This window comes from Canis aureus, chromosome 26 (assembly GCF_053574225.1).
Source record: "Canis aureus isolate CA01 chromosome 26, VMU_Caureus_v.1.0, whole genome shotgun sequence".
In the NCBI taxonomy this organism is placed as follows: Eukaryota; Metazoa; Chordata; class Mammalia; order Carnivora; family Canidae; genus Canis; species Canis aureus.
Window position 1 is genome coordinate 9,000,634 of NC_135636.1, and position 14,914 is coordinate 9,015,547.

Genomic DNA, 14,914 nt, shown 5'->3' on the forward strand with positions numbered 1-14,914 from the left:
TGCTCTGTAAGATGGAGATACACACACACACACACACACACACATATAATCACAGGAATGACAAGCTTTCATATTCTGTTGGCTAGAAGAAAATCACAGGTCCTGCCCAAACGGACTAGGAGAAGATTACAGGACATAACTCCAGGGGTAAAGATCATGGGCATTTTCATCGTGCATAGGAGTCTTCCCACCAATGTAGGAAAGGATGGGTCCCATGAGCAGCTCCCTAGGCCCTGAAAAACAGTTGCTGGTCATTCCCATTTACTGCCTTCCACCAGACAACATCCCCACCAGGTTTCACCTTTAAAGCAGTAGGAGGAGCAATACTGGGAGAAAGCCATTTCCCCTTTACTATGCTCCATGGCCCCTGAGTCTAGGGGAAAGGGGTACCCTAGGGCCATTGGTCCCTGTGTCCCTCTTTCCATTGACTCCTCACCTTAGCAGGCTTTTGTGCTGCCCTGTCCATCTCTAGTATCTGCATCCAGACTCTTGTGGCTGATTTCTATGGGGGAAGGGGTTTCCACTGCTTCCTCTCTGTGCATCCACTACCTCTGGCTCCTGCCATGGGGTCCCTTACCTAATTCACTCTCACTATTAATGCTGTATTACATGCCAGGCAGTGGGTCTCCACCTAGGCAGTACATTGCAATCACCTGGAGAGTTTTATACCATTCAAACACCCAGGTCCCACCTCCTACCTATAAAATTAGGATCTCTAGAGTAGGACCTGGCATGAGCAGGGTCCTAAAATCTTTTTTAAAGATTTTATTTATCTATTAATGAGACACACACACACACACACACACACACACACACACGGAGAGGCAGAGACATGGACAGAAGGAGAAGCAGGCTCCATGCAGGGAGCCCGATGTGGGACTCAATTCTGAGACTCCAGGATTATGCCCTGGGCCAAAGGCAGGCACTAAACAGCTGAGCCACCCAGGGATCCCCCATGAGCAGCTTATAGCTACCAGGTGATTCTGATATGCAGCCAAAGCTCTCGAAGAGTCACTGTTCTAAAGGTAGCAGCTTTTAAATCAGTTCTTAGCCTTGTTGCACGCTAGAACCACTGAGAAGCTCTTTAAAAATTTTTTTTAATTTATTTGAGGGGAACACATGAACAGGGCAGTTGAGGGGGCAAAGGGAGAAGGAGAAAGAAAATCTCAAACAGCCTCCCTGCTGAGCACAGAGCTGGACATGGGGCTCAACCTCAGGACCCTGGGACCATGACCTGAGCTGAAATCAAGGGTTGGACATTCAACCGACTGAGCCACCCAAGCACCCCATGGAATCATTGGGAAGCTTTTAAAAAAACACTGATGCCCAAGCCCCTAACTCCAGAGATTTTGATATAATTAATGTGGAGTGTGGCCCAACACATAGCCGAGGATGAGGGCCACTGATTCTACAACCAGGTATCAAGGTGATTACAGAGAATGGTGCTTGGTCCTCTTTTCCCAGTAAGGAAGGGGGTAGGTGCCCAGTTTTAGTGTAATTAGTAAAAAATGGTAGCCAGAGAATAAAGATCTGTATTGCCTTTGCTCCAAAAGTTGAAAATAACCAAGAATGTGAATTCAAAGATAGATCAGATTCCTTGCTTTTAGGAAAGTTTTCCAAATGAACAGTTGAAATTTCCCTTTGCTACCACATTTTGCATGTGTTTTGATTTTATAAGCAGTATGAAGAGACCATTCTTCAAATCCTCCGTCTGGTAAGTCAGTTTGACTGTAAAGCAGTTCCCAAATGTACAGTGATCTCACTGTAGACTGGGGTTGCCAAAGGAGACAGCCCAGGGAAATTGAAATGTGAGCTGGAGCCTGAGCAGAGACTCAGCTAGGCTGGAAGTAGAGGGAAGGATGCAAGGCCAAAGGTGTGGAGCAGGGGAACTGTATGTGTATGGCCTGTGCAACAATGGAAAACAGCTCAGCAGATACAGGGCAAGAGGAGTTGCCGAGAGGACAAGGCTTCTCTGACCACCTCCAGGATAGAACTTTTTCCTCCATCATCTTTATCAGATACATTTTTACTTTTGCTTGTACATCCTGCTCTATGATCATAATTCAGTTTTCTAGACCTTGTTTACTGTTTGATTCTAAAGACTGAACAACAACCAACCACATTAACCTTATCATAACTGAGGTTCATTCTACAGCTTCGTAATGGGCTAAGATTTATTTTCCTTCTCTAAAGAATCAAACAGAATGTCACATTCCTGTGACATTTAAAGGAAGATGTCTCTAGCATCAAAGTAAAATGAATTTTCTTCTTGCATCCCTTCAATTCTTCAAAATTATGATCGTGCTGTATATTTCAGCTGACTTCATATTTGAGCTTTATTTTCTTAAATGGTTCTTTGAGAACCTCCCAAAGTTCCTGATTTCTCATCCTACCCTCCCTCCCTCTGTGTTCCTCCTTTCATCCTTTCCTTCTTTCCATTTGTATTTTTTTATGTTCATGTTGTCAACAAAGCACATTTACTCTCACACAGGTTTTCTGAAATGTCCAGATTTTCAGTTAGGCTAACTGCTGCAGGGAATCCACTTTCTGAAACCATGCTTCCGGGGACTTCTGTATTTCTGCTCTAATCTGAATTGTTTCTTTTCTAGATCTACTGGGAACTATTGTTCCAAAGCTCTTTCTTTGCGCTTCTGGGGTAGATCCACTATTTTCTAGATTTAGGCCTTCATTGTTTGCCCCCATTTTATCTCAGGAAGGGCTCTGGAAAGCTAACTTTCAGAATCTGTGTATGTCTGAAGACTTATTTTGCTCTGGTGCTTAATTGATATTTTGATTAACAGTGACACTCTGGGCTCAAAATACTTTTCCCTCTTCATTTGAAGGCATTTATTGCTTCATTGTGCTTTACCATCTGGTGTTGTTGACAAGAGACCTATCTAATGGACGTTGTTAGTCTGAATCTCCTTCATAAAATTGTTCTGATTTTCTCTTCCTCTGGAAAGTTTTCTTTATCTTCCAAGTTGCAAAATTCATGGGAATATGTCTAGGGCTGGATCTTTCATTCATTGCTTTTGTTTTATCCAACAGTATCCTCTTTTTTAAAATTAAAAAAAACCTTTTTATCCTCTTTTTTTTTGAAAGATTTTATTTATTTGAGAGAGAGAGAGAGAGAGAATGAGAAAGAGCATGAGTGAGTGGAGAGGCAGATGGAGATGGAGAAGCAGACTTCCCCACTGAGCAGGGAGCCTGATGTGGGGCTTGATCCCAAGACCTTGGGATCAAGACCTGAATCAAAATCAGGAGTTGGTAACTTAACCAACTGAGCCACCCAGGTGGGTGCCTCTTCACCTGCATCCTCTCATCTGCTTTTGTCTTGGGTAAATTTATCATTGGCTCAAATTTTCTGATGAAATTCATACAGATCTCTTTGTTATGATGGATTTAATTCCAATTTCCACGCCTTTACTTGCATTTTAGGGGGGTGTGGGGAGGGGAGGGAAGTAAATGTATATGATTAGTCTACCACATGGAACTCTACTTTCAGAGATGTTGTTTGGATATTAAAGGAAAGGGGGACCCGAGAAGATGGGACTTGGGGGTCCTTGACTCACACTGGGGAAACTAGCTCTCATTGGGGCCAGTGGTGGTTTGAAGAAGTAACATCAGGTGTCTCCCATGTGTTCTGCTCTTAAGTAAGCTATGACATCACTTCTCTAGTAAATAGAAATTATTGGGAATATTCCAATATCTTTTGTATTGTTTCAATTAGCCCACGTTTATTCAGAATATCAAGTGAAGGATGGACATAATAAGGTGGCTTAATGTAGGAACTCTTTTTTTTTTCTTAAATTGAAGTATAGTTCACACAATGTTCCATTAGTTTCAGGTGTACAACGTAGTGATTGGACAGCTCTGTATGTTGGACCATGCTCACCACAAGTGTAGCCACCATCTGTCACCATGTAATGTTATTACAATGCCACTGACTGTATTCCCTATGCTGTGCCTTCCATCCCTGTGACTTATGCTTCCGTAACTAGAAGGCTATACCTCTCATTCCTTGTTACCCATTTTGCCCATCAACTCACCTCCTGCTCTATTAACTATCAGTTTGTTTTCTGTCTTTATGGGTATGTTTCTGCTTTTGTTTGTTTAGTTGCTGTATGAATTTTAAGTGTCCAGTAGTTCTGGAATGTGCCTGGTGCTGGTCAGTGGACACATCTTACATTTCTTATATTCTAGTGCGCTTTGTCCTTGGCACATAAGATGCACCAGGAACCTGAAGATGATGCTACTTATGCAAATGAAGAATCAACCCAGGATGCTTCTGATCAGGTACCATGTAAGGTAAGCCTTCTGAAGGAAAGGTGTAAATGCTCTGCTTCCTGGTAAGTCCAGGTTATGATTGGGAGGAATCATAGATCCCTGCATCTTCTTTCAAAGTTAGAGGATTTCAGGGTCCTCCCTCATTCGACATGATACGAAAGCAGAATAAATATCCATGAGGAGACAGCGATTCGTGGACCTGAGACAGATCCATGGAATTATCACACCTGCCAGCTGGCAGCAGGGACCTGCATGGACCAATGAAGAAAAGTAGAGAAAAAGAGCATGTCTCAGCAGGTGCCAGAGTGAATAAACATGGCACACTTGGGCCAACTGCCTCCTGGAATATACCCTCAAGGCTGCTGTGGGGGCAGTGATGGCAGAGCCTGGGATTGACTACTATGTGGTTTCCCCCACTGGTCTCCTCTGAGGGCAGATCTGGCATGCTTGTGTCTCAGAGAATCATATCTGCTGGGCTCTTCTTTTGCTGGTCTTCAAAACCATGGCTAATGAAGGCAAATGACTGCTGAGGACAGTGGTTCTCTCAAGCTAGAAGACCCCTTGGGTGGACATTTGGTGCACATAGGAATGAGAAGTGGCCATTGCACACTCCAGTGTGCTAATAGCCTGTGTCCTTATTAGCCTTCCAGATGTCTGAAGGCTGGGGCTGCGATCATCCCATTCATCCTGAGATTGTCTGCTACTGTCCCACCCTGGCCCCAGGCTCAGCCTCTACCCCTTGGAGGTGGTATTTCACAGGGAGAACACTCCTCCATCTTCTGTCCACTCTCTGGCATGGGCCTTCAGCCCACTCACATAAGAGCAAATGGTAGTAGAAGCTGTAGAAGTCTTGGTCTCTCATGCATACCGCACCCCCATTAGACAGCATTTCCCACCTCTACCCCCCGCACTCAGTGTCTAAGCCTCATCTCATAAACCAACGGCCAACCACTACCTCTGGCAGAATCATGGATGGATCTGTTCCTATCTTTGGGACTTCAGGGAGTGTTAATGTGTGTAGGTGATGGGCAGTGGCCCTGTGGCCTTGACATCTCCAGGTGTCACCTGGAATGGATGTCCCATAGAAATATTGTTTCAGAGGTGGCAAAACTGGGGAGTCCTATTTGTCCTGTTTATACCATGGCCCCACCTGGAAAAGGACCCAGAGAACAGAAACAGTGTTGTGCAATTTTCCAATACTTATAACTTTCCCTAACTAGTTAAGATCCAATCAAAGAGACCTAGTGTGCTTATAAGCTTGGTATTATTTTTATGTTGCTATCTGAATCATCATGGAATTGGTTTCCTAGGACCACCGTAACAAATGACCACAAACTGGGTGTCTTGAAACAACAGATATTTATTCTCCCCCAGCTCTGGAGACTGGAAGTCTCAAACCAATCTGGGTTGGTTCCTTCTTGGGGGCTCAAGGGAGAATCTGTTTCATGCCAATGTCTCAGCTTCCTGATGGTTGGAAGTCCTTGGCATTTCTTGGCTGGTAGCAGTATAACCCCGCTTCTGGTTCTGTGGTCACATAGCATCTTCCCTGGGCATCTGTGTCTAAATTTCCCTCTTAGGGGATCCCTGGGTGGCTCAGCGGTTTAGCGCCTGCCTTTGGCCCAGGGTGCGATCCTGGAGTCCCGGGATCGAGTCCCATGTCGGGCTCCCGGCATGGAGCCTGCTTCTCCCTCCTCCGGTGTCTGCCCCTCTCTCTCTCTCTCTCTCTCTCTCTCTCTCTCTGTCTATCATAAATAAATAAATAAATCTTTAAATAAAAAAAATAAATTTCCCTCTTATAAAGATTAAGGCCCACGTGAATCTAGTATGGTCTCATCTTAACTTGTTTATATCTGTGAAGACTCTCTCCAAATAAGGTCACATTCACAGGTAGCAGAGGAGAGGACTTGAACAGATTTTTGGGGGCAGGAGACAACTGAATCCATGATTATCAAACTAAATTAAGAAATAATTCAAATAGTAACATATGGCGAGTCTCGTTATTCTTTAAACAACAGTGTTGAGAAACTTCCCTAGGTTTACAAATACTTTTTCAAATACTGAAAAACAGGCTTATGAATACTTAGATTCTCAAAAAGTGGAAAAATATTTTCTCCCACTTCTAAGCTCCTAATTAGAGTATCCAAGTAGAGAAAGAGTGACAAACACAATACTGTTTGTCTACATTTGTCTACAATACATGGCAAAGACAAATATAGAGAAATATTCACAGAAGCATGAAAAAAATCAGTTTATCTCTTTTAAAAAGATAACCAAAGATTTTCTCTTATGTCATCTTACTTTAGGGTGAAAAATTATTTGAGGGGAATGTAGTGTTTGAGAATGAACTTTTACCTTCATAATTCATTAGTTTCTTTCTTTCCTTAAACTGTAGAGTCCTCCCTAAATAGAAATGAATGCTAAATCACATAAGTGTTTCAATTTTACACTGTTTCATGCATGTATTACACTCAGAGAGAAAAGAACTTTTAATTCAACTCAAATATTCCTGCCTCATTTCTCACCTGCTTATGGGAGAGAACATGCTCAGTTGAACGTCTCCTGTTATGCTTTCTTGCTGCCTTGGATGAAATGTGGGTATCATGTAACAGGCACAAAGGCATGTTTGCAAGCAAGAGGAACCCAGCTATTGCATGAAGTTCCTTTGAATTAATATCTTGTACCATGTGTGGGAGGATAGCTACAAAGGGGACATTTTAGGGAAGGAAAAGGCCATGCTTTTAATGAAAAGGCTAGGAAACTAGAGGAATCTCAGGCCTGTTACCTGGATCACTTGTGAACATGCATGTATAGTGAGTGATTCAGTTGAAACCAGTTGGAGTTCCATGACATTACCCAGCACTTGGAAAAAAGGCCAAGAGAGGGTTGGGATGAGGGTTCAGGCCAGTCTGTCCTTTTGGTGTCATACTGAGACATTGTTCAACAAGTCCATTCAGGGATTATGGAGCAACATTGAGGAATGTGCCTCTGTTTGACTCACTATTATTGATTAAGCTCGGAACATTAACTTGTGGGTCTTATTTGAGGAGAGGCAAATAGTTTCTAGGTCTGGTGGCCCTGGTGCTCATTAACTGGTCTTATACGGAGCACTTATCACTTTTCTCTTCAGGATCTTTGTGTATACCTCCAAGTCCCCACACCCTCCCACACTCTTGAGACCAGCTTTACCCTCTTACTAGTCTCCTTTTAGTGAGTTTATATATCTTCAACCTATATTTATTCCCTTATTTTATCTTTGCTGAAGAGTAATTTTGAAAAGCTTTTTTTGAATAGAGACTTTGACACATATTTGGACTTTTTATCTGTATCCTGATTTTGGCGGCAGAACATAAGAAGTTATTTGTCAAAGTCCCAGTGGTGTGTTTTCTGGTACCAGGACTTTGTAGGTCCTGGGGGAGGAAGCCACGGATCAAGTCTTCTCAACTGCTTTGCTCTGTATGTGAGTAGAATCATATAAAATGCCAGAATAAAACACCTCATTTGTTTTCATCTTGTGCTTATTTGCAAATGAAATTCTGTAATGATAGTCTTAAGAAACAGCTTTTGGGGGGCGCCTGGGTGGTACAGTTGGTTAAGCATCCCACTCTTGGTTTCGGGTCACATCTTGATTTCAGGGTTGTGAGATCAAGCTTCTCCCTCTGCCCTTCCCCATGCTTGTGCTTGGGCTCTCTCTCTCTCTTAAATAAATAAATAAATAAATAAATAAATAAATAAATAAATAAATCTTTAAAAAAATAGCTTTTGTATAAGGAGGGGAGGGAAACGATGAATGTTAATTTTAAATAGTTGAATCTGGGACGCCTGGGTGATTCAGTGGTTGAGTGTCTGCCTTCAGCTCACGGCCTGATGCCAGGGTCCGGGGATCCAGTCCTGCATCGGGATCCCTGCAGGGAGCCTGCTTCTGCCTCTGCTGGTGTCTCTGCCTCTCTCTCTATGTCTCTCATGGATAAATAAATAAAATATTTTTAAAAAATACTTGAATCTGATTTCTAGTTCAGACTTGGGATGGTCTGAACAGCTGTGGAAGAGGCATTTAAAACCAATTCCCAGCTATTTAATTTTATATTTGGATTGGGGGTGCTAAGTGAGGAAATGAGTATGGGGACAGGAGGTCCCAAGGCAAGGAATATTCAACCCTAAGTAAAGTTTGGGGGCTGTTGGTGTTAAATATCCAGATTTTGGCATGCAGTACTGTGATTAAATTACTCTCATGAGCTATGAAAAGACCAATATTTATTCTCGTTCACAGCGAGATGACTACACAACACTACCAACACAACAGATGACTGTTGGTGCTCCCCTGGGTGAAGTAATCATCCCAGCCTCCCGTGCCCTGTGGGCTGAGTCATTTGCTACTCCACTTCCTGGCTGTGCTGGCTCCTAGCTTCGAACCTTACCACTATCCAGCTGGGGCCCAATTTTCGTTTCAAAAATTACAGCCTAAATGTCCTCCCGGTGGGACCTGTCCCCATGCTTATTACAAAAAATTACTGTTACATAAACCACTCTCCTCCTGGTTCTATTTTCTGCCCCCTTTTGCTACATGCATTGACTTTGTTGGTTGAGTTTTTTTGGTTGTTGTTTTTAATAGCCTTAAAGGAGGTTCTCTCATCTTGCAAGCGAAGCAAAATCTTGTGGGACTTCAGAAGGCAAAAGGTAGAATCGGTTCCAAGTTTTATTGTAGATGCGAGACAGTCCTGCTTAGTCAATCAGTATAATGTGGGAATTTCCAATATTAGCAAGACATCTGGCAGCATATCCACTGTGAATCCACATCTAAAGAGTGCGGTGAATTTCAAGATGAGGTGAGATACATCCCGGATTAAATCTTGGCCTTTCAATTCTCTATAGTTTTTCCTTTACCCCAAATTTACTGGAACTAAAATATAACCCTTTGTCCTCCAAATTCATCAATCCACTCCCAATTTCAGATGAGTTCTCCATAATCTGTGCCTATCCTCAATTGGCAATTCTTTTTTTTTTTTTTTAAAGTACATTCTTGCCTAGCATGAGCCAACACTGGCCTTGAACTTATGACACTAAGATTGAGATCTGAGCCAAGATCAGTTAAACAACTGAGCCAGTCAGGTTGCCCCCACCTCAATTGGCAATTCTTATAATATACGCTGCTACCAGTGACAATCTTGAGTGACAATGTAGAGGGCATCTGTGCAAATGGTTTTGTGTCTTCTGGAGGTCAGAGCAGATATCCACATGCAGAGCTTCATCAAACTTACACTTGTCAATGTTTGTACAAGTCATGTACATGGACCTGTTTTATTTATTTAAAAAAGATTTTATCTATTTATTCATGAAAGACACAGAGAGAGAGGCAGAGATCTAGTCAGAGGGAAAAGCAGGCTCCCCACAGAGAGGCCGATGCAGGATTCCATCCCAGGACCCTGAGATCATGACAGGAGCCAAAGGCAGATGCTTAACCAACTGAACCACCCAGGTGTCCCACCTGGGGGCCTGTTTAAATGCAAGTTCTGATTCAGAAGGTCTGGGTGGGGCCTGAGATCCTGCATTTGTAACAAGCCCCCAGGTGATGCTGCTCCTGCTGGCTCAGCAACCAGGCTTTGAGAACGGCTGGCTAAGGCATAGCTCCTAGTTTAGGACAGCAGGCTTCTTGACTGAGGGGGAAGCAGAAGGGGTACTTTTCTATACTATGGAAGAAACTGTAATCTTTGTCAGGCCCAGTGGGCCCCTTAATAATTCCTGACTTGCTCTGCCCTATACTGCAACCACTAATTATATAGGGCCCTTTAAATGTAGATTTAAATTAATTTTAAAAGATTAAACATTTTATTCCTAGTTGCATGAGCCACCTCTTAAATGCTCAACAGTTACCTGTGCCTAACAGCTACCCTACTGGACAGCAAAGATGTTGGACATTTCTATCACTGCAGAACATGCTACCTGACCATGCTGTTCTCTAAGAATTCCAAAAATCTCTTTCTAGTCCAGGCTGCTAGTTTAAGGCCCACCCACACTTTGAGTAGCAAAAACCAATGAATCTGCATTTCTTTTTAGATCTGTACAATATCACAAATAGTCTGATTATACTTTCCGTGGGCTCTGGTTGTGAACCATGGACACATGTAGAAACACCTGGCAGCCGGAAACAGGTAACCAGTAACTCGAATCAGAAGTGTGGAAGGGGTGGTGGTGGGAGTGGGGTGGGCATTGGTAGTCTTAGATGCACCCAGGAGATTCTAACGTGGGGACAGGGTGAGGAGTCACTGCTTCAGGCCGGAATTCGATGCCGTGATCTGCGGCGACGCGCAGAGTGAGGAGGGTTAGGACATGTTCCTGGGCTTGTCAAATGCAGGACTCTCCGCGGCAGGAGGGGTGGGGTGCAGGGGCTGCCTCTGAGCAGCCCGCAGATCCCTTGGTTTCGTCTACACACAGATTTTTTCAGTGCCTCCATTTTCAGATGATGTCTCTGAGAAACAAGACTGAGGCTTTAAAAATTATTACTAGTTGAGAATTCTAATAGAGACTAAGAACCTGGGGCCTCTGCCCAGTGGAGCGGAGAGTCAGTGAACACCACTACGCACCTGGGTGGCTTTCTGTTTGCTCTTACTGTTCAACTGCTTCTCTTGAAAAGCTCCGAAAAGCACCAACCGGCGGGCTGCCCGGAGAGGTACCTGCCAACTTCGACCAATCAAGACGAGGCTCTTCCAATCAATCAGAACGTTATGGCCCGCCTCTCCTTCCCTCATTAGCCTATTGTACGGGGGGTGGGAACCTGAGTGAGCATTTTCTCTGCATAAACACGGCCTCCACTTCGGAGAGGCCACACTAACTGCCCTCTGCTGGCGCCGCCTGTCTCCTTTCAGCTCCAGATGAGCCATAGCCCCAGTAAAGCCTTGCCTGTGCCTTAGACATTTGGGCCAGGTCTCATTTCTGCATCATCAGGCCCAGGAACCTGCTGACTCTGGTAACGCAGTTCTCAGGCAAGAAGAGATGTTTTGCGACCACCGAAGGTAACTTGGGCATCCTTTTGACATTTCTTTGTTTCAAGGTCCCTAAATCGAAACCTGCCTCATTCACAGAAGTCAAGTGGGGGAAATATAGCATGTTGATGTTAACACATTTCTTACACCCATCAGTATTCCTCTAAAGATACTGTATCTGCTGCCCCCTTAACACCCCCTCTCACTGGGACATAGATGGTGCTGGGCCTGGAAGGCCCATGAAAATGGTGAAAACAGTCATTGTTAACCAATTTCATCTTTAGTTGGATTTTTCTCTCCACCTGGTGTCTTCCTGGGTGTTAGGAATAACTTGAGGTTGCTTGTGAGATTTTAGATGCTCTAAGCTAAATGCATCAATTAAGAAAATCCACGTTAGAAAGGTTTGAAAGCAAAGTGTCCTGATTTCTGTGTTATACTCATGTACTGACATTCAGATAACTGGAATGGGAGTGTGGAAAAAACTGTATAGAAACAGCACCAATTAGGACAGAGAGAGTTAGGCCTTTCGCCTGAACAGGCATTTGTCCTACAGTAACGACATGACCCAAATGACAACATAAATGTGAGTATCTGAGCAGAGTCACATGTCCACACACCCCAACACATCTCTGCGGCGTCCTCACCTTTTACATGTTGTTTGAACCACTTATGTCCTTTCCTTGGGCAGTTGGCCATCTGCTACCACAAGGATGATCTTTTATCAGGTTGAAAATACCTTGGGGACTAGACATGTTTGATATTATACCTGTGTAATCCATACTTATCAATTTAAAAATAAGATCTAAGACATGTCAAGGGCCCCTAAGACATGTCATGGAGAGCACATGTGACCTCAGCAGAATCTATGTAGCTATGCCTTCTGGATTGTAAATCTCCCTCGGCTGTTTATCCCTCATTATGCTGGACCATCACAAACATGTTTGATGGTCCTTGTCCAAAAACTGCCCAGAGATCTCCTTAACAATCTTCCAAGTTAATATTTATTAATATATTGTACAGATTTTATCATTTATGACCATGATTTTTCTCTGGGACAAAACTGCCAAAATTTAGTAAGCATTGAACTAAGCATTCTCATTTTTTCTCCAAGGAAAGAATGTGATGGGTGCAGAGACTGGCAGCTGCTCCCTCAACCCTTCCAAGCCCTAATACACATTTGTGACATGAAGCACTTTTGCCTCATGATACTGATTTCGTCATTGTGCTGCATCAAATCATGAATTTTAAGTGTGAGCAAAGATAAATACTAGCTCTGACCTTCTGATGGTCATAAGACCTACAAGAATGAATAACCTATCATTGCAATGATTGCACTGTTTTCTCTATTCTACATATTGTAACTTTTATTTTATTTTATTTTTTTATAATAAATTTATTTTTTATTGGTGTTCAATTTACCAACATACAGAATAACACCCAGTGCTCATCCCATCAAGTGCCCCCCTCAGTGCCCGTCACCCACTCCCCCCCACTCCCCACCTTCCTCCCCTTCCACCACCCCTAGTTCATTTCCCAGAGTTAGGAGTCCTTATGTTCTGTCTCCCTTTCTGATATTTCTCACACATTTCTTCTCCCTTCCCTTATATTCCCTTTCACTATTATTTATATTCCCCAAATGAATGAGAACATACACTGTTTGTCCTTCTCCGATTGACTCACTTCATTCAGCATAATACCCTCCAGTTCCATCCACGTTGAAGCAAATGGTGGGTATTTGTCGTTTCTAATGGCTGAGGAATATTCCATTGTATACCTAAACCACATCTTCTTTATCCATTCATCTTTCGATGGACACCGAGGATCCTTCCACAGTTTGGCTATTGTGGACATTGCTGCTAGAAACATCGGGGTGCAGGTGTCCCTGCATTTCATTGCATCTGTATTTAAAATAGTCTTTGTCCCAAGATTGACTTACACGTACAAGGGAAGTCAACTACATGAAGAGTTTTCCAACTTTGATATATGTTAAAAAGGCCTCATCAAAGGTGCCTGGCCTCTTTTCCAGGCCAGCAGATTAAGGCTGAGCACATTCCACCAGCCCTACTGGAAAGTTCTGACACATGGCATCTGTTCAGAGCCACTCAACACGGCTTGGCTGCTCTGGCTTCCGAAAGCCCAGCAGTCTATGCATCCTGTGGAACTCCTTGTTCCCGCAGACGGTAAATTCTTTGGACTTTTTTGGAGGTCCAGAACTCATGCTACATTTGATGCTTTGAAAGGATAAATGTATTTCCACCCATTGCCAGCACAAAGCAGATATGCCACTTTTTCTTTAAAATGAATGTGTTTTTAGTCTCTGAAACCCTAAAAATGATTTCTGAGCATGAAAAGGGATAAGACTTTGTCAAAGAGTTTTGATTCTTCTAACAGATGCTATCCAAATTATATACATTAAAAAAAATCCCAGCAACAGTAAAGATGGAATTCCAATTACAGGGGAACTGTAGCATCCAGCATAACTTGCAAACTCTTTTATCTCAAAACTCATACCCAGCTTGCTGTCTTTATGTAACATATATATTAATTTCAAGAGGGAAATCATATTTTCTCTGGTCCAAATTAATGCAATGTCTGCACTGGCAGGGACCTCAGTGAGCATGCAATTCTACACAGTCATGTGGGAGAAATTCAGATGCCCATGTGACAGGCCAGGCCAGGACTTCTGCCCTTGGGTCCAGACCTTGCTGGTTCCTCTGAATTATGGCTTTTACAGGAAGAAAGTTACTATTATAGCCACCATGTCATTATCTAGAGTTCGAAGGTTGTACGGTTGAATGTTCCCTGTTTTTAGACATTAGGACACAGTGTACAGCATAGGGAATATAGTTAATTATAGGTAACAACTTTTTATGGTGACAAGATGGTAGCTCAATTTATTATGGTGATCACTTTGTAATGTATATATAATGCATATATATAAATGTTGAATCGCTATGCTGTACAACCAAAACTAATATAATTTGTATGCCAACTATAATTCAATTTAAAAAATGTTCCAGTTTTTATTTCAGGTATCACAGGACCTATGATTATGCAGGTAAACATAACCTATAGTTATCCCATGACCTCTCCTTGCTGTTCTGATGTCTTCGGATGGTGTACATCACATCACTGCTCAGTTGGAAATGAGAAGCTCTGAGAAACCCACCTCTGGCCACCTTCGAGCCAGAAGAAGGGAGAAGTTGGGCCAGAGTGACAATGACATATGAAAAAATGCCAAGTGGGAACAGTCAGGACCGTGGACAGTTGTGAAGCTCAGGAGGAGAGAGAGGGATCAGGTGATATTTGAGATGGTCCTCATTGTTTTCCAGACCACCGAGTCACAGCTGGTGACTCTCAGGAGTAACAGTGATACATGACATCAACTTCCATGATGAGGTTCAGGGGAAAGCTTACCGCTTGCACCAAAAGGCTCTCTTGTTCCAGAATTCATACGTATAAAAAGAGTGTGAACCTTTCCGTGTAGCCAGCCAACCCATGTTAAAATACTAAAGGGACATAATATCTTTCTGAAACAAACACTAAAATGTAGTTTAAAATTTGGAAATCTATTAGGTTCCTTTTGAGAATAATGTTAGCAATTCTGTTACCACGTTCATCCAAGGCACATTAAAACCTAGTGCTACCAA

General features: G+C 42.9%; 1 long non-coding RNA gene across 1 annotated transcript; it reads left to right on the forward strand.

Moving 5' to 3' along the window:
• The first annotated feature begins 10,969 nt into the window (after window positions 1-10,969).
• On the forward strand, window positions 10,970-14,914 carry LOC144297863 (uncharacterized). Its single transcript, XR_013364760.1, has 2 exons — window positions 10,970-11,294; window positions 14,285-14,914. It is a non-coding gene; the product is annotated as an uncharacterized LOC144297863 (long non-coding RNA).